Source organism: Pseudophryne corroboree, chromosome 3 (genome assembly GCF_028390025.1).
Source record: "Pseudophryne corroboree isolate aPseCor3 chromosome 3, aPseCor3.hap2, whole genome shotgun sequence".
Taxonomy (NCBI): Eukaryota; Metazoa; Chordata; class Amphibia; order Anura; family Myobatrachidae; genus Pseudophryne; species Pseudophryne corroboree.
The window spans coordinates 102835131-102855632 of NC_086446.1; positions in this window are offsets into that span (position 1 = coordinate 102835131).

Here is a 20502-nt window from a genome sequence, read left to right on the forward strand (position 1 = left end):
ATACCGGTACCCAGCCCGGTTCACAGTGCGTTACCAGTTATACCGGTACCCAGCCCGGTTCACAATGCGTTACCAGTTATACCGGTACCCAGCCCGGTTCACAGTGCGTTACCAGTTATACCGTTACCCAGCCCGGTTAACAGTGCATTACCAATTATACCGTTACCCAGCCCGGTTCACAGTGCGTTTCCAGTTATACCGGTACCCAGACCAGTTCACAGTGCGTTACTAGTTATACCGGTACCCAGCCCGGTTCACAGTGCATTACCATTTATACCGGTACCGAGTCCGATTCACAGTGCATTACCAGTTATACCGGTACCCAGCCCTGTTCACAGTGCATTACCATTTATACAGGTACCGAGCACGGTTCACAGTGCATTACCAATTATACCAGTACCCAGCCCGGTTCACAGTGCGTTTCCAGTTATACCGGTACTCAGCCCGGTTCACAGTGCGTTACCAGTTATACCGGTACCCAGCCCGGTTCACAGTGCGTTACCAGTTATACCGGTACCCAGCCCGGTTCACAGTGCGTTACCAGTTATACCGGTACCCAGCCCGGTTCAGAGTGCATTACCAATTATACCGGTACCCAGCCCGGTTCACAGTGCGTTTCCAGTTATACCGGTACCCAGCCCGGTTCACAGTGCGTTACCAGTTATACCGGTACCCAGCCCGGTTCACAGTTCGTTACCAGTTATACCGGTACCCAGCCCGGTTCACAATGCGTTACCAGTTATACCGGTACCCAGCCCGGTTCACAGTGCGTTACCAATTATACCGTTACCCAGCCCGGTTCACAGTGCGTTTCCAGTTATACCGGTACCCAGCCCGGTTCACAGTGCGTTACCAGTTATACCGGTACCCAGCCCGGTTCACAGTGTGTTACCAGTTATACTGGTACCCAGCCCGGTTCACAGTGCGTTACCAGTTATACCGGTACCCAGCCCGGTTCACAGTGCATTACCAGTTATACCGGTACCCAGCCCGGTTCACAGTGCGTTACCAGTTATACCGGTACCCAGCCCGGTTCACAGTGCTATAACAGTATTACCGGTACCCAGCCCGGTTCACAGGGCTTTACCAGTTATACCTGTACCCAGTCAGTTCACAATTAGTTTCCAGTTATACCGGTACTAGGCCAGTTGCACAGTTCGTTACCAGTTATATCGGTACTCAGACAGGTTCACAATGCATTTCCAGTTATACCGGTACCAAGCTCGGTTCATAGTGTGGTACCATTTATTCCGGTACCCAGCCCGGTTCACAGTGCGTTACTAGTTATACCGGTACCCAGACCAATTTACATTGCGTTACAATTTATACCGGTTTTCAGCCCGGTTCACAGTGTGTAACCAGTAATACCGGTACCCAGCCCGGTACACAGTGCATTACCATTTATACCGGTACCCATCCCGGTTCACAGTGCGTTACCAGTTATTATTGTACCCAGCCCGGTTCACAGTGCGTTACCAGTTATACCGGTACCAAGCCCGGTTCACAATGCGTTACCAGTTATACCGGTACCCAGCCCGGTTCACAGTGCGTTACCAGTTATACCGTTACCCAGCCCGGTTAACAGTGCATTACCAATTATACCGTTACCCAGCCCGGTTCACAGTGCGTTTCCAGTTATACCGGTACCCAGACCGGTTCACAGTGCGTTACTAGTTATACCGGTACCCAGCCCGGTTCACAGTGCATTACCATTTATACCGGTACCGAGTCCGATTCACAGTGCATTACCAGTTATACCGGTACCCAGCCCTGTTCACAGTGCGTTACCAGTTATACCGGTTTTCAGCTCGGTTCACAGTGTGTAACCAGTAATACCGGTACCCAGCCCGGTTCACAGTGCATTACCATTTATACAGGTACCGAGCACGGTTCACAGTGCATTACCAATTATACCAGTACCCAGCCTGGTTCACAGTGCGTTTCCAGTTATACCGGTACCCAGCCCGGTTCACAGTGCGTTACCAGTTATACCGGTACCCAGCCCGGTTCACAGTGCGTTACCAGTTATACCGGTACCCAGCCCGGTTCACAGTGCGTTACCAGTTATACCGGTACCCAGCCCGGTTCACAGTGCGTTACCAGTTATACCGGTACCCAGCCCGGTTCAGAGTGCATTACCAATTATACTGGTACCCAGCCCGGTTCACAGTGCGCTTCCAGTTATACCGGTACTCAGCCCGGTTCACAGTGCGTTACCAGTTATACCTGTACCCAGCCCGGTTCACAGTGCGTTACCAGTTATACCGGTACCCAGCCCGGTTCACAGTGCGTTACCAGTTATACCGGTACCCAGCCCGGTTCACAGTGCGTTACCAGTTATACCGGTACCCAGCCCGGTTCAGAGTGCATTACCAATTATACCGGTACCCAGCCCGGTTCACAGTGCGTTTCCAGTTATACCGGTACCCAGCCCGGTTCACAGTGCGTTACCAGTTATACCGGTACCCAGCCCGGTTCACAGTTCGTTACCAGTTATACCGGTACCCAGCCCGGTTCTCAATGCGTTACCAGTTATACCGGTACCCAGCCCGGTTCACAGTGCGTTACCAATTATACCGTAACCCAGCCCGGTTCACAGTGCGTTTCCAGTTATACCGGTACCCAGCCCGGTTCACAGTGTGTTACCAGTTATACCGGTACCCAGCCCGGTTCACAGTGTGTTACCAGTTATACTGGTACCCAGCCCGGTTCACAGTGCGTTACCAGTTATACCGGTACCCAGCCCGGTTCACTGTGCATTACCAGTTATACCGGTACCCAGCCCGGTTCACAGTGCGTTACCAGTTATACCGGTACCCAGCCCGGTTCACAGTGCTATAACAGTATTACCGGTACCCAGCCCGGTTCACAGGGCTTTACCAGTTATACATGTACCCAGTCAGGTTCACAATTAGTTTCCAGTTATACCGGTACTAGGCCAGTTGCACAGTTCGTTACCAGTTATATCGGTACTCAGACAGGTTCACAATGCATTTCCAGTTATACCGGTACCCAGCCCGGTTTACAGTGCGTTACCAGTTATACCGGTACCCAGCCCGGTTCACAGTGTGTTACCAGTTATACCGGTAACCAGCCCAGTTCACAGTGCTGTAACAGTATTACTGGTACCCAGCCCGGTTCACAGTGCATTACCATTTATACAGGTACCGAGTCCGATTCACAGTGCATTACCAGTTATACCGGTACCCAGCCCGGTTCACAGTGCGTTACCATTTATACCGGTTTTCAGCCCGGTTCACAGTGTGTAACCAGTAATACCGGTAGCCAGCCCGGTTCACAGTGCATTACCATTTATACAGGTACCGAGCCCGGTTCACAGTGCATTACCATTTATACCGGTTTTCAGCCCGGTTCACAGTGTGTAACCAGTAATACCGGTAGCCAGCCCGGTTCACAGTGCATTACCATTTATACAGGTACCCAGCCCGGTTCACAGTGCGTTACCAGTTATACCGGTACCCAGCCCGGTTCACAGTGCGTTACCAGTTATACCGGTACCCAGCCCGGTTCACAGTGCGTTACCAGTTATACCGGTACCCAGCCCGGTTCACAGTGCATTACCAATTATACCGGTACCCAGCCCGGTTCACCGTGCGTTTCCAGTTATACCGGTACCCAGCCTGGTTCACAGTGCGTTACCAGTTATACCGGTACCCAGCCCGGTTCACAGTGCGTTAGCAGTTATACCGGTACCCAGCCCGGTTCACAGTGCGTTCCCATTTATACCGGTACCCTGCCCGGTTCACAGTGCGTTTCCAGTTATACCGGTACCTAGCCCGGTTCACAGTGCGTTACCAGTTATACCGGTACCCAGCCCGGTTCACAGTGCTATAACAGTATTACCGGTACCCAGCCCGGTTCACAGGGCTTTACCAGTTATACCTGTACCCAGTCAGGTTCACAATTAGTTTCCAGTTATACCGGTACTAGGCCAGTTGCACAGTTCGTTACCAGTTATATCGGTACTCAGCCAGGTTCACAATGCATTTCCAGTTATACCGGTACCAAGCTCGGTTCATAGTGTGGTACCATTTATTCCGGTACCCAGCCCGGTTCACAGTGCGTTACTAGTTATACCGGTACCCAGACCGGTTCACAGTGCGTTACCAGTTATACCGGTTCCCAGCCCGGTTCAGAGTGCATTACCAATTATACTGGTACCCAGCCCGGTTCACAGTGCATTTCCAGTTATTCCGTTACCCAGCCCGGTTCACAGTGCGTTACCAGTTATACCGGTACCCAGCCCGGTTCACAGTTCGTTACCAGTTATACCGGTACCCAGCCCGGTTCACAGTGCGTTCCCATTTATACCGGTACACAGCCCAGTTCACAGTGCCTTACCAGTTATACTGGTACCCAGCCCGGTTCACAGTTCTATAACAGTATTACCGGTACCCAGACCGGTTCACAGTGTGTTACCATGTATACCGGTTTTCAGCCCGGTTCACAGTGTGTAACCATTAATACCGGTACCCAGCCCGGTTCACAGTGCATTACCATTTATACAGGTATCGAGCCCGGTTCACAGTGCATTACCAATTATACCGGTACCCAGCCCGGTTCACAGTGCGTTTCAAGATATACCGGTACCCAGCCCGGTTCACAGTGCGTTACCAGTTATACCGGTACCCAGCCCGGTTCACAATGCGTTACCAGTTATACCGGTACCCAGCCCGGTTCACAGTGCGTTACCAGTTATACCGTTACCCAGCCCGGTTAACAGTGCATTACCAATTATACCGTTACCCAGCCCGGTTCACAGTGCGTTTCCAGTTATACCGGTACCCAGACCAGTTCACAGTGCGTTACTAGTTATACCGGTACCCAGCCCGGTTCACAGTGCATTACCATTTATACCGGTACCGAGTCCGATTCACAGTGCATTACCAGTTATACCGGTACCCAGCCCTGTTCACAGTGCATTACCATTTATACAGGTACCGAGCACGGTTCACAGTGCATTACCAATTATACCAGTACCCAGCCCGGTTCACAGTGCGTTTCCAGTTATACCGGTACTCAGCCCGGTTCACAGTGCGTTACCAGTTATACCGGTACCCAGCCCGGTTCACAGTGCGTTACCAGTTATACCGGTACCCAGCCCGGTTCACAGTGCGTTACCAGTTATACCGGTACCCAGCCCGGTTCACAGTGCGTTACCAGTTATACCGGTACCCAGCCCGGTTCAGAGTGCATTACCAATTATACCGGTACCCAGCCCGGTTCACAGTGCGTTTCCAGTTATACCGGTACCCAGCCCGGTTCACAGTGCGTTACCAGTTATACCGGTACCCAGCCCGGTTCACAGTTCGTTACCAGTTATACCGGTACCCAGCCCGGTTCACAATGCGTTACCAGTTATACCGGTACCCAGCCCGGTTCACAGTGCGTTACCAATTATACCGTTACCCAGCCCGGTTCACAGTGCGTTTCCAGTTATACCGGTACCCAGCCCGGTTCACAGTGCGTTACCAGTTATACCGGTACCCAGCCCGGTTCACAGTGTGTTACCAGTTATACTGGTACCCAGCCCGGTTCACAGTGCGTTACCAGTTATACCGGTACCCAGCCCGGTTCACAGTGCATTACCAGTTATACCGGTACCCAGCCCGGTTCACAGTGCGTTACCAGTTATACCGGTACCCAGCCCGGTTCACAGTGCTATAACAGTATTACCGGTACCCAGCCCGGTTCACAGGGCTTTACCAGTTATACCTGTACCCAGTCAGTTCACAATTAGTTTCCAGTTATACCGGTACTAGGCCAGTTGCACAGTTCGTTACCAGTTATATCGGTACTCAGACAGGTTCACAATGCATTTCCAGTTATACCGGTACCCAGCCCGGTTCACAGTGCGTTACCAGTTATTATTGTACCCAGCCCGGTTCACAGTGCGTTACCAGTTATACCGGTACCCAGCCCGGTTCACAGTGCGTTACCAGTTATACCTGTACCCAGCCCGGTTTACAGTGCTATAACAGTATTACCGGTACCCAGCCCGGTTCACAGGGCTTTACCAGTTATACCTGTACCCAGTCAGGTTCACAATTAGTTTCCAGTTATACCGGTACTAGGCCAATTGCTCAGTTCGTTACCAGTTATATCGGTACTCAGCCAGGTTCACAATGCATTTCCAGTTATACCGGTACCAAGCTCGGTTCATAGTGTGGTACCATTTATTCCGGTACCCAGCCCGGTTCACAGTGCGTTACTAGTTATACCGGTACCCAGACCAATTTACATTGCGTTACAATTTATACCGGTTTTCAGCCCGGTTCACAGTGTGTAACCAGTAATACCGGTACCCAGCCCGGTACACAGTGCATTACCATTTATACCGGTACCCATCCCGGTTCACAGTGCGTTACCAGTTATTATTGTACCCAGCCCGGTTCACAGTGCGTTACCAGTTATACCGGTACCAAGCCCGGTTCACAATGCGTTACCAGTTATACCGGTACCCAGCCCGGTTCACAGTGCGTTACCAGTTATACCGTTACCCAGCCCGGTTAACAGTGCATTACCAATTATACCGTTACCCAGCCCGGTTCACAGTGCGTTTCCAGTTATACCGGTACCCAGACCGGTTCACAGTGCGTTACTAGTTATACCGGTACCCAGCCCGGTTCACAGTGCATTACCATTTATACCGGTACCGAGTCCGATTCACAGTGCATTACCAGTTATACCGGTACCCAGCCCTGTTCACAGTGCGTTACCAGTTATACCGGTTTTCAGCTCGGTTCACAGTGTGTAACCAGTAATACCGGTACCCAGCCCGGTTCACAGTGCATTACCATTTATACAGGTACCGAGCACGGTTCACAGTGCATTACCAATTATACCAGTACCCAGCCCGGTTCACAGTGCGTTTCCAGTTATACCGGTACCCAGCCCGGTTCACAGTGCGTTACCAGTTATACCGGTACCCAGCCCGGTTCACAGTGCGTTACCAGTTATACCGGTACCCAGCCCGGTTCACAGTGCGTTACCAGTTATACCGGTACCCAGCCCGGTTCACAGTGCGTTACCAGTTATACCGGTACCCAGCCCGGTTCAGAGTGCATTACCAATTATACTGGTACCCAGCCCGGTTCACAGTGCGCTTCCAGTTATACCGGTACTCAGCCCGGTTCACAGTGCGTTACCAGTTATACCTGTACCCAGCCCGGTTCACAGTGCGTTACCAGTTATACCAGTACCCAGCCCGGTTCACAGTGCGTTACCAGTTATACCGGTACCCAGCCCGGTTCACAGTGCGTTACCAGTTATACCGGTACCCAGCCCGGTTCAGAGTGCATTACCAATTATACCGGTACCCAGCCCGGTTCACAGTGCGTTTCCAGTTATACCGGTACCCAGCCCGGTTCACAGTGCGTTACCATTTATACCGGTACCCAGCCCGGTTCACAGTTCGTTACCAGTTATACCGGTACCCAGCCCAGTTCTCAATGCGTTACCAGTTATACCGGTACCCAGCCCGGTTCACAGTGCGTTACCAATTATACCGTAACCCAGCCCGGTTCACAGTGCGTTTCCAGTTATACCGGTACCCAGCCCGGTTCACAGTGTGTTACCAGTTATACCGGTACCCAGCCCGGTTCACAGTGTGTTACCAGTTATACTGGTACCCAGCCCGGTTCACAGTGCGTTACCAGTTATACCGGTACCCAGCCCGGTTCACTGTGCATTACCAGTTATACCGGTACCCAGCCCGGTTCACAGTGCGTTACCAGTTATACCGGTACCCAGCCCGGTTCACAGTGCTATAACAGTATTACCGGTACCCAGCCCGGTTCACAGGGCTTTACCAGTTATACATGTACCCAGTCAGGTTCACAATTAGTTTCCAGTTATACCGGTACTAGGCCAGTTGCACAGTTCGTTACCAGTTATATCGGTACTCAGACAGGTTCACAATGCATTTCCAGTTATACCGGTACCCAGCCCGGTTCACAGTGCGTTACCAGTTATTATTGTACCCAGCCCGGTTCACAGTGCACTAACAGTTATACCGGTACCCAGCCCGGTTTACAGTGCGTTACCAGTTATACCGGTACCCAGCCCGGTTCACAGTGTGTTACCAGTTATACCGGTAACCAGCCCGGTTCACAGTGCTGTAACAGTATTACTGGTACCCAGCCCGGTTCACAGTGCATTACCATTTATACAGGTACCGAGTCCGATTCACAGTGCATTACCAGTTATACCGGTACCCAGCCCGGTTCACAGTGCGTTACCATTTATACCGGTTTTCAGCCCGGTTCACAGTGTGTAACCAGTAATACCGGTAGCCAGCCCGGTTCACAGTGCATTACCATTTATACAGGTACCGAGCCCGGTTCACAGTGCATTACCATTTATACCGGTTTTCAGCCCGGTTCACAGTGTGTAACCAGTAATACCGGTAGCCAGCCCGGTTCACAGTGCATTACCATTTATACAGGTACCCAGCCCGGTTCACAGTGCGTTACCAGTTATACCGGTACCCAGCCCGGTTCACAGTGCGTTACCAGTTATACCGGTACCCAGCCCGGTTCACAGTGCGTTACCAGTTATACCGGTACCCAGCCCGGTTCACAGTGCATTACCAATTATACCGGTACCCAGCCCGGTTCACCGTGCGTTTCCAGTTATACCGGTACCCAGCCTGGTTCACAGTGCGTTACCAGTTATACCGGTACCCAGCCCGGTTCACAGTGCGTTAGCAGTTATACCGGTACCCAGCCCGGTTCACAGTGCGTTCCCATTTATACCGGTACCCTGCCCGGTTCACAGTGCGTTACCAGTTATACCGGTACCTAGCCCGGTTCACAGTGCGTTACCAGTTATACCGGTACCCAGCCCGGTTCACAGTGCTATAACAGTATTACCGGTACCCAGCCCGGTTCACAGGGCTTTACCAGTTATACCTGTACCCAGTCAGGTTCACAATTAGTTTCCAGTTATACCGGTACTAGGCCAGTTGCACAGTTCGTTACCAGTTATATCGGTACTCAGCCAGGTTCACAATGCATTTCCAGTTATACCGGTACCAAGCTCGGTTCATAGTGTGGTACCATTTATTCCGGTACCCAGCCCGGTTCACAGTGCGTTACTAGTTATACAGGTACCCAGACCGTTTTACATTGCGTTACAATTTATACTGGTTTTCAGCCCGGTTCAAAGTGTGTAACCAGTAATACCGGTACCCAGCCCGGTTCAGAGTGCATTACCATTTATACCGGTACCCAGCCCGGTTCACAGTGCGTTACCAGTTATTATTGTACCCAGCCCGGTTCACAGTGCACTAACAGTTATACCGGTACCCAGCCCAGTTTACAGTGCGTTACCAGTTATACCGGTACCCAGCCCGGTTCACAGTGTGTTACCATTTATACCGGTACCCAGCCCGGTTCACAGTGCGTTACTAGATATACTGGTACCCAGACCGGTTCACAGTGCGTTACCATTTATACCGGTTTTCAGCCCTGTTCACAGTGTGTAACCATTAATACCGGTACCCAGCCCGGTTCACAGTGCATTACCATTTATACAGGTACCGAGCCCGGTTCACAGTGCATTACCAATTATACCGGTACCCAGCCCGGTTCACAGTGCGTTTCCAGTTATACCGGTACCCAGCCCGGTTCACAGTGCGTTACCAGTTATACCGGTACCCAGCCCGGTTAACAGTGCATTACCAATTATACCGTTACCCAGCCCGGTTCACAGTGCGTTTCCAGTTATACCGGTACCCAGCCCGGTTCACAGTGTGTTACCAGTTATACCGGTACCCAGCCCGGTTCACAGTGCGTTACCAGTTATACCGGTACCCAGCCCGGTTCACAATGCGTTACCAGTTATACCGGTACCCAGCCCGGTTCACAGTGCGTTACCAATTATACCGGTACCCAGCCCGGTTCACAGTGCGTTGCCAGTTATACCGGTACCCAGCCCGGTTCACAGTGTGTTACCAGTTATACCGGTACCCAGCCCGGTTCACAGTGCGTTACCAGTTATACCGGTACCCAGCCCGGTTCACAGTGCGTTACCAGTTATACCGGTACCCTGCCCGGTTCACAGTGCGTTACCAGTTATACCGGTACCCAGCCCGGTTCACAGTGCGTTACCAGTTATACCGGTACCCTGCCCGGTTCACAGTGTGTTACCAGTTATACCGGTACCCAGCCCGGTTCACAGTGCGTTACCAGTTATACCGGTACCCAGCCCGGTTCACAGTGTGTTACCAGTTATACCGGTACCCAGCCCGGTTCACAGTGCGTTACCAGTTATACCGGTACCCAGCCCGGTTCACAATGCGTTACCAGTTATACCGGTACCCAGCCCGGTTAACAGTGCGTTACCAATTATACCGGTACCCAGCCCGGTTCACAGTGCGTTGCCAGTTATACCGGTACCCAGCCCGGTTCACAGTGTGTTACCAGTTATACCGGCACCCAGCCCGGTTCACAGTGCGTTACCAGTTATACCGGTACCCAGCCCGGTTCACAGTGCGTTACCAGTTATACCGGTACCCTGCCCGGTTCACAGTGCGTTACCAGTTATACCGGTACCCAGCCCGGTTCACAGTGCGTTACCAGTTATACCGGTACCCTGCCCGGTTCACAGTGCGTTACCAGTTATACCGGTACCCAGCCCGGTTCACAGTGCATTACCAGTTATACCGGTACCCAGCCCGGTTCACAGTGCGTTACCAGTTATACCGGTTTTCAGCTCGGTTCACAGTGTGTAACCAGTAATACCGGTACCCAGCCCGGTTCACAGTGCATTACCATTTATACAGGTACCGAGCACGGTTCACAGTGCATTACCAATTATACCAGTACCCAGCCCGGTTCACAGTGCGTTTCCAGTTATACCGGTACCCAGCCCGGTTCACAGTGCGTTACCAGTTATACCGGTACCCAGCCCGGTTCACAGTGCGTTACCAGTTATACCGGTACCCAGCCCGGTTCACAGTGCGTTACCAGTTATACCGGTACCCAGCCCGGTTCACAGTGCGTTACCAGTTATACCGGTACCCAGCCCGGTTCAGAGTGCATTACCAATTATACTGGTACCCAGCCCGGTTCACAGTGCGCTTCCAGTTATACCGGTACCCAGACCGGTTCACAGTGCGTTACCAGTTATACCGGTACCCAGCCCGGTTCACAGTTCGTTACCAGTTATACCGGTACCCAGCCCGGTTCACAGTGCGTTCCCATTTATACCGGTACCCAGCCCAGTTCACAGTGCGTTACCAGTTATACTGGTACCCAGCCCGGTTCACAGTTCTATAACAGTATTACCGGTACCCAGACCGGTTCACAGTGCGTTACCATTTATACCGGTTTTCAGCCCGGTTCACAGTGTGTAACCATTAATACCGGTACCCAGCCCGGTTCACAGTGCATTACCATGTATACAGGTACCGAGCCCGGTTCACAGTGCATTACCAATTATACCGGTACCCAGCCCGGTTCACAGTGCGTTTCAAGATATACCGGTACCCAGCCCGGTTCACAGTGCGTTACCAGTTATACCGGTACCAAGCCCGGTTCACAATGCGTTACCAGTTATACCGGTACCCAGCCCGGTTCACAGTGCGTTACCAGTTATACCGTTACCCAGCCCGGTTAACAGTGCATTACCAATTATACCGTTACCCAGCCCGGTTCACAGTGCGTTTCCAGTTATACCGGTACCCAGACCGGTTCACAGTGCGTTACTAGTTATACCGGTACCCAGCCCGGTTCACAGTGCATTACCATTTATACCGGTACCGAGTCCGATTCACAGTGCATTACCAGTTATACCGGTACCCAGCCCTGTTCACAGTGCGTTACCAGTTATACCGGTTTTCAGCTCGGTTCACAGTGTGTAACCAGTAATACCGGTACCCAGCCCGGTTCACAGTGCATTACCATTTATACAGGTACCGAGCACGGTTCACAGTGCATTACCAATTATACCAGTACCCAGCCCGGTTCACAGTGCGTTTCCAGTTATACCGGTACCCAGCCCGGTTCACAGTGCGTTACCAGTTATACCGGTACCCAGCCCGGTTCACAGTGCGTTACCAGTTATACCGGTACCCAGCCCGGTTCACAGTGCGTTACCAGTTATACCGGTACCCAGCCCGGTTCACAGTGCGTTACCAGTTATACCGGTACCCAGCCCGGTTCAGAGTGCATTACCAATTATACTGGTACCCAGCCCGGTTCACAGTGCGCTTCCAGTTATACCGGTACTCAGCCCGGTTCACAGTGCGTTACCAGTTATACCGGTACCCAGCCCGGTTCACAGTGCGTTACCAGTTATACCGGTACCCAGCCCGGTTCACAGTGCGTTACCAGTTATACCGGTACCCAGCCCGGTTCACAGTGCATTACCAGTTATACCGGTACCCAGCCCGGTTCAGAGTGCATTACCAATTATACCGGTACCCAGCCCGGTTCACAGTGCGTTTCCAGTTATACCGGTACCCAGCCCGGTTCACAGTGCGTTACCAGTTATACCGGTACCCAGCCCGGTTCACAGTTCGTTACCAGTTATACCGGTACCCAGCCCGGTTCTCAATGCGTTACCAGTTATACCGGTACCCAGCCCGGTTCACAGTGCGTTACCAATTATACCGTAACCCAGCCCGGTTCACAGTGCGTTTCCAGTTATACCGGTACCCAGCCCGGTTCACAGTGTGTTACCAGTTATACCGGTACCCAGCCCGGTTCACAGTGTGTTACCAGTTATACTGGTACCCAGCCCGGTTCACAGTGCGTTACCAGTTATACCGGTACCCAGCCCGGTTCACTGTGCATTACCAGTTATACCGGTACCCAGCCCGGTTCACAGTGCGTTACCAGTTATACCGGTACCCAGCCCGGTTCACAGTGCTATAACAGTATTACCGGTACCCAGCCCGGTTCACAGGGCTTTACCAGTTATACCTGTACCCAGTCAGGTTCACAATTAGTTTCCAGTTATACCGGTACTAGGCCAGTTGCACAGTTCGTTACCAGTTATATCGGTACTCAGACAGGTTCACAATGCATTTCCAGTTATACCGGTACCCAGCCCGGTTCACAGTGCGTTACCAGTTATTATTGTACCCAGCCCGGTTCACAGTGCGTTACCAGTTATACCGGTACCCAGCCCGGTTCACAGTGCGTAACCAGTTATACCGGTACCCAGCCCGGTTCACAGTGCGTTACCAGTTATACCGGTTTTCAGCTCGGTTCACAGTGTGTAACCAGTAATACCGGTACCCAGCCCGGTTCACAGTGCATTACCATTTATACAGGTACCGAGCACGGTTCACAGTGCATTACCAATTATACCAGTACCCAGCCCGGTTCACAGTGCGTTTCCAGTTATACCGGTACCCAGCCCGGTTCACAGTGCGTTACCAGTTATACCGGTACCCAGCCCGGTTCACAGTGCGTTACCAGTTATACCGGTACCCAGCCCGGTTCACAGTGCGTTACCAGTTATACCGGTACCCAGCCCGGTTCACAGTGCGTTACCAGTTATACCGGTACCCAGCCCGGTTCAGAGTGCATTACCAATTATACTGGTACCCAGCCCGGTTCACAGTGCGCTTCCAGTTATACCGGTACCCAGCCCGGTTCACAGTGCGTTACCAGTTATACCGGTACCCAGCCCGGTTCACAGTTCGTTACCAGTTATACCGGTACCCAGCCCGGTTCACAGTGCGTTCCCATTTATACCGGTACCCAGCCCAGTTCACAGTGCGTTACCAGTTATACTGGTACCCAGCCCGGTTCACAGTTCTATAACAGTATTACCGGTACCCAGACCGGTTCACAGTGCGTTACCATTTATACCGGTTTTCAGCCCGGTTCACAGTGTGTAACCATTAATACCGGTACCCAGCCCGGTTCACAGTGCATTACCATTTATACAGGTACCGAGCCCGGTTCACAGTGCATTACCAATTATACCGGTACCCAGCCCGGTTCACAGTGCGTTTCAAGATATACCGGTACCCAGCCCGGTTCACAGTGCGTTACCAGTTATACCGGTACCAAGCCCGGTTCACAATGCGTTACCAGTTATACCGGTACCCAGCCCGGTTAACAGTGCATTACCAATTATACCGTTACCCAGCCCGGTTCACAGTGCGTTTCCAGTTATACCGGTACCCAGACCGGTTCACAGTGCGTTACTAGTTATACCGGTACCCAGCCCGGTTCACAGTGCATTACCATTTATACCGGTACCGAGTCCGATTCACAGTGCATTACCAGTTATACCGGTACCCAGCCCTGTTCACAGTGCGTTACCAGTTATACCGGTTTTCAGCTCGGTTCACAGTGTGTAACCAGTAATACCGGTACCCAGCCCGGTTCACAGTGCATTACCATTTATACAGGTACCGAGCACGGTTCACAGTGCATTACCAATTATACCAGTACCCAGCCCGGTTCACAGTGCGTTTCCAGTTATACCGGTACCCAGCCCGGTTCACAGTGCGTTACCAGTTATACCGGTACCCAGCCCGGTTCACAGAGCGTTATCAGTTATACCGGTACCCAGCCCGGTTCACAGTGCGTTACCAGTTATACCGGTACCCAGCCCGGTTCACAGTGCGTTACCAGTTATACCGGTACCCAGCCCGGTTCAGAGTGCATTACCAATTATACTGGTACCCAGCCCGGTTCACAGTGCGCTTCCAGTTATACCGGTACTCAGCCCGGTTCACAGTGCGTTACCAGTTATACCGGTACCCAGCCCGGTTCACAGTGCGTTACCAGTTATACCGGTACCCAGCCCGGTTCACAGTGCGTTACCAGTTATACCGGTACCCAGCCCGGTTCACAGTGCATTACCAGTTATACCGGTACCCAGCCCGGTTCAGAGTGCATTACCAATTATACCGGTACCCAGCCCGGTTCACAGTGCGTTTCCAGTTATACCGGTACCCAGCCCGGTTCACAGTTCGTTACCAGTTATACCGGTACCCAGCCCGGTTCTCAATGCGTTACCAGTTATACCGGTACCCAGCCCGGTTCACAGTGCGTTACCAATTATACCGTAACCCAGCCCGGTTCACAGTGCGTTTCCAGTTATACCGGTACCCAGCCCGGTTCACAGTGTGTTACCAGTTATACCGGTACCCAGCCCGGTTCACAGTGTGTTACCAGTTATACTGGTACCCAGCCCGGTTCACAGTGCGTTACCAGTTATACCGGTACCCAGCCCGGTTCACTGTGCATTACCAGTTATACCGGTACCCAGCCCGGTTCACAGTGCGTTACCAGTTATACCGGTACCCAGCCCGGTTCACAGTGCTATAACAGTATTACCGGTACCCAGCCCGGTTCACAGGGCTTTACCAGTTATACCTGTACCCAGTCAGGTTCACAATTAGTTTCCAGTTATACCGGTACTAGGCCAGTTGCACAGTTCGTTACCAGTTATATCGGTACTCAGACAGGTTCACAATGCATTTCCAGTTATACCGGTACCCAGCCCGGTTCACAGTGCGTTACCAGTTATTATTGTACCCAGCCCGGTTCACAGTGCGTTACCAGTTATACCGGTACCCAGCCCGGTTCACAGTGCGTTACCAGTTATACCTGTACCCAGCCCGGTTTACAGTGCTATAACAGTATTACCGGTACCCAGCCCGGTTCACAGGGCTTTACCAGTTATACCTGTACCCAGTCAGGTTCACAATTAGTTTCCAGTTATACCGGTACTAGGCCAATTGCTCAGTTCGTTACCAGTTATATCGGTACTCAGCCAGGTTCACAATGCATTTCCAGTTATACCGGTACCAAGCTCGGTTCATAGTGTGGTACCATTTATTCCGGTACCCAGCCCGGTTCACAGTGCGTTACTAGTTATACCGGTACCCAGACCGTTTTACATTGCGTTACAATTTATACCGGTTTTCAGCCCGGTTCACAGTGTGTAACCAGTAATACCGGTACCCAGCCCGGTACACAGTGCATTACCATTTATACCGGTACCCATCCCGGTTCACAGTGCGTTACCAGTTATTATTGTACCCAGCCCGGTTCACAGTGCGTTACCAGTTATACCGGTACCCAGCCCGGTTCACAGTGCGTTACCATTTTTACCGGTACCCAGCCCGGTTCACAGTGCGTTACTAGTTATACCGGTACCCAGACCGGTTCACAGTGCGTTACCATTTATACCGATTTTCAGCCCGGTTCACAGTGTGCAACCATTAATACCGGTACCCAGCCCGGTTCACAGTGCATTACTATTTATACAGGTACCGAGCCCGGTTCACAGTGCATTACCAATTATACCGGTGCCCAGCCCGGTTCACAGTGCGTTTCCAGTTATACCGGTACCCAGCCCGGTTCACAGTGCGTTACCAGTTATACCGGTACCCAGCCCGGTTCACAATGCGTTACCAGTTATACCGGTACCCAGCCCGGTTCACAGTGCGTTACCAATTATACCGTTACCCAGCCCGGTTCACAGTGCGTTTCCAGTTATACCGGTACCCAGCCCGGTTCACAGTGCGTTACCAGTTATACCGGTACCCAGCCCGGTTCACAGTGTGTTACCAGTTATACCGGTACCCAGCCCGGTTCACAGTGCGTTACCAGTTATACCGGTACCCAGCCCGGTTCACAGTGCGTTACCAGTTATACCGGTACCCAGCCCGGTTCACAATGCGTTACCAGTTATACCGGTACCCAGCCCGGTTAACAGTGCGTTACCAATTATACCGGTACCCAGCCCGGCTCACAGTGCGTTACCAGTTATACCGGTACCCAGCCCGGTTCACAATGCGTTACCAGTTATACCGGTACCCAGCCCGGTTCACAGTGCGTTACCAGTTATACCGGTACCCAGCCCGGTTCAGAGTGTATTACCAATTATACCGGTACCCAGCCCGGTTCACAGTGCGTTTCCAGTTATACCGGTACCCAGCCCGGTTCACAGTGCGTTACCAGTTATACCGGTACCCAGCCCGGTTCACAGTTCGTTACCAGTTATACCGGTACCCAGCCCGGTTCACAATGCGTTACCAGTTATACCGGTACCCAGCCCGGTTAACAGTGCGTTACCAATTATACCGTAACCCAGCCCGGTTCACAGTGCGTTTCCAGTTATACCGGTACCCAGCCCGGTTCACAGTGTGTTACCAGTTATACCGGTACCCAGCCCGGTTCACAGTGTGTTACCAGTTATACTGGTACCCAGCCCGGTTCACAGTGCGTTACCAGTTATACCGGTACCCAGCCCGGTTCACAGTGCGTTACCAGTTATACCGGTACCCAGCCCGGTTCACAGTGCGTTACCAGTTATTATTGTACCCAGCCCGGTTCACAGTGCGTTACCAGTTATACCGGTACCCAGCCCGGTTCACAGTGCGTTACCAGTTATACCTGTACCCAGCCCGGTTTACAGTGCTATAACAGTATTACCGGTACCCAGCCCGGTTCACAGGGCTTTACCAGTTATACCTGTACCCAGTCAGGTTCACAATTAGTTTCCAGTTATACCGGTACTAGGCCAATTGCTCAGTTCGTTACCAGTTATATCGGTACTCAGCCAGGTTCACAATGCATTTCCAGTTATACCGGTACCAAGCTCGGTTCATAGTGTGGTACCATTTATTCCGGTACCCAGCCCGGTTCACAGTGCGTTACTAGTTATACCGGTACCCAGACCGTTTTACATTGCGTTACAATTTATACCGGTTTTCAGCCCGGTTCACAGTGTGTAACCAGTAATACCGGTACCCAGCCCGGTACACAGTGCATTACCATTTATACCGGTACCCATCCCGGTTCACAGTGCGTTACCAGTTATTATTGTACCCAGCCCGGTTCACAGTGCATTACCAGTTATACCGGTACCCAGCCCGGTTCACAGTGCGTTACCATTTTTACCGGTACCCAGCCCGGTTCACAGTGCATTACTAGTTATACCGGTACCCAGACCGGTTCACAGTGCGTTACCATTTATACCGATTTTCAGCCCGGTTCACAGTGTGCAACCATTAATACCAGTACCCAGCCCGGTTCACAGTGCATTACTATTTATACAGGTACCGAGCCCGGTTCACAGTGCATTACCAATTATACCGGTGCCCAGCCCGGTTCACAGTGCGTTTCCAGTTATACCGGTACCCAGCCCGGTTCACAGTGCGTTACCAGTTATACCGGTACCCAGCCCGGTTCACAATGCGTTACCAGTTATACCGGTACCCAGCCCGGTTCACAGTGCGTTACCAATTATACCGTTACCCAGCCCGGTTCACAGTGCGTTTCCAGTTATACCGGTACCCAGCCCGGTTCACAGTGCGTTACCAGTTATACCGGTACCCAGCCCGGTTCACAGTGTGTTACCAGTTATACCGGTACCCAGCCCGGTTCACAGTGCGTTACCAGTTATACCGGTACCCAGCCCGGTTCACAGTGCGTTACCAGTTATACCGGTACCCAGCCCGGTTCACAATGCGTTACCAGTTATACCGGTACCCAGCCCGGTTAACAGTGCGTTACCAATTATACCGGTACCCAGCCCGGTTCACAGTGCGTTACCAGTTATACCGGTACCCAGCCCGGTTCACAATGCGTTACCAGTTATACCGGTACCCAGCCCGATTCACAGTGCGTTACCAGTTATACCGGTACCCAGCCCGGTTCAGAGTGCATTACCAATTATACCGGTACCCAGCCCGGTTCACAGTGCGTTTCCAGTTATACCGGTACCCAGCCCGGTTCACAGTGCGTTACCAGTTATACCGGTACCCAGCCCGGTTCACAGTTCGTTACCAGTTATACCGGTACCCAGCCCGGTTCACAATGCGTTACCAGTTATACCGGTACCCAGCCCGGTTAACAGTGCGTTACCAATTATACCGTAACCCAGCCCGGTTCACAGTGCGTTTCCAGTTATACCGGTACCCAGCCCGGTTCACAGTGTGTTACCAGTTATACCGGTACCCAGCCCGGTTCACAGTGTGTTACCAGTTATACTGGTACCCAGCCCGGTTCACAGTGCGTTACCAGTTATACCGGTACCCAGCCCGGTTCACAGTGCGTTACCAGTTATACCGGTACCCAGCCCGGTTCACAGTGCTATAACAGTATTACCGGTACCCAGCCCGGTTCACAGGGCTTTACCAGTTATACCTGTACCCAGTCAGGTTCACAATTAGTTTCCAGTTATACCGGTACTAGGCCAGTTGCACAGTTCGTTACCAGTTATATCGGTACTCAGACAGGTTCACAATGCATTTCCAGTTATACCGGTACCCAGCCCGGTTCACAGTGCGTTACCAGTTATTATTGTACCCAGCCCGGTTCACAGTGCGTTACCAGTTATACCGGTACCCAGCCCGGTTCACAGTGCGTTACCAGTTATACCTGTACCCAGCCCGGTTTACAGTGCTATAACAGTATTACCGTTACCCAGCCCGGTTCACAGGGCTTTACCAGTTATACCTGTACCCAGTCAGGTTCACAATTAGTTTCCAGTTATACCGGTACTAGGCCAATTGCTCAGTTCGTTACCAGTTATATCGGTACTCAGCCAGGTTCACAATGCATTTCCAGTTATACCGGTACCAAGCTCGGTTCATAGTGTGGTACCATTTATTCCGGTACCCAGCCCGGTTCACAGTGCGTTACTAGTTATACCGGTACCCAGACCGTTTTACATTGCGTTACAATTTATACCGGTTTTCAGCCCGGTACACAGTGTGTAACCAGTAATACCGGTACCCAGCCCGGTACACAGTGCATTACCATTTATACCGGTACCCATCCCGGTTCACAGTGCGTTACCAGTTATTATTGTACCCAGCCCGGTTCACAGTGCGTTACCAGTTATACCGGTACCCAGCCCGGTTCACAGTGCGTTACCATTTTTACCGGTACCCAGCCCGGTTCACAGTGCGTTACCATTTATACCGATTTTCAGCCCGGTTCACAGTGTGCAACCATTAATACCGGTACCCAGCCCGGTTCACAGTGCATTACTATTAATACAGGTACCGAGCCCGGTTCACAGTGCATTACCAATTATACCGGTGCCCAGCCCGGTTCACAGTGCGTTTCCAGTTATACCGGTACCCAGCCCGGTTCACAGTGCGTTACCAGTTATACCGGTACCCAGCCCGGTTCACAATGCGTTACCAGTTATACCGGTACCCACCCCGGTTCACAGTGCGTTACCAATTATACCGTTACCCAGCCCGGTTCACAGTGCGTTTCCAGTTATACCGGTACCCAGCCCGGTTCACAGTGCGTTACCAGTTATACCGGTACCCAGCCCGGTTCACAGTGTGTTACCAGTTATACCGGTACCCAGCCCGGTTCACAGTGCGTTACCAGTTATACCGGTACCCAGCCCGGTTCACAGTGCATTACCAGTTATACCGGTACCCAGCCCGGTTCACAGTGCGTTACCAGTTATACAGGTACCCAGCCCGGTTCACATTGCTATAACAGTATTACCGGTACCCAGCCCGGTTCACAGGGC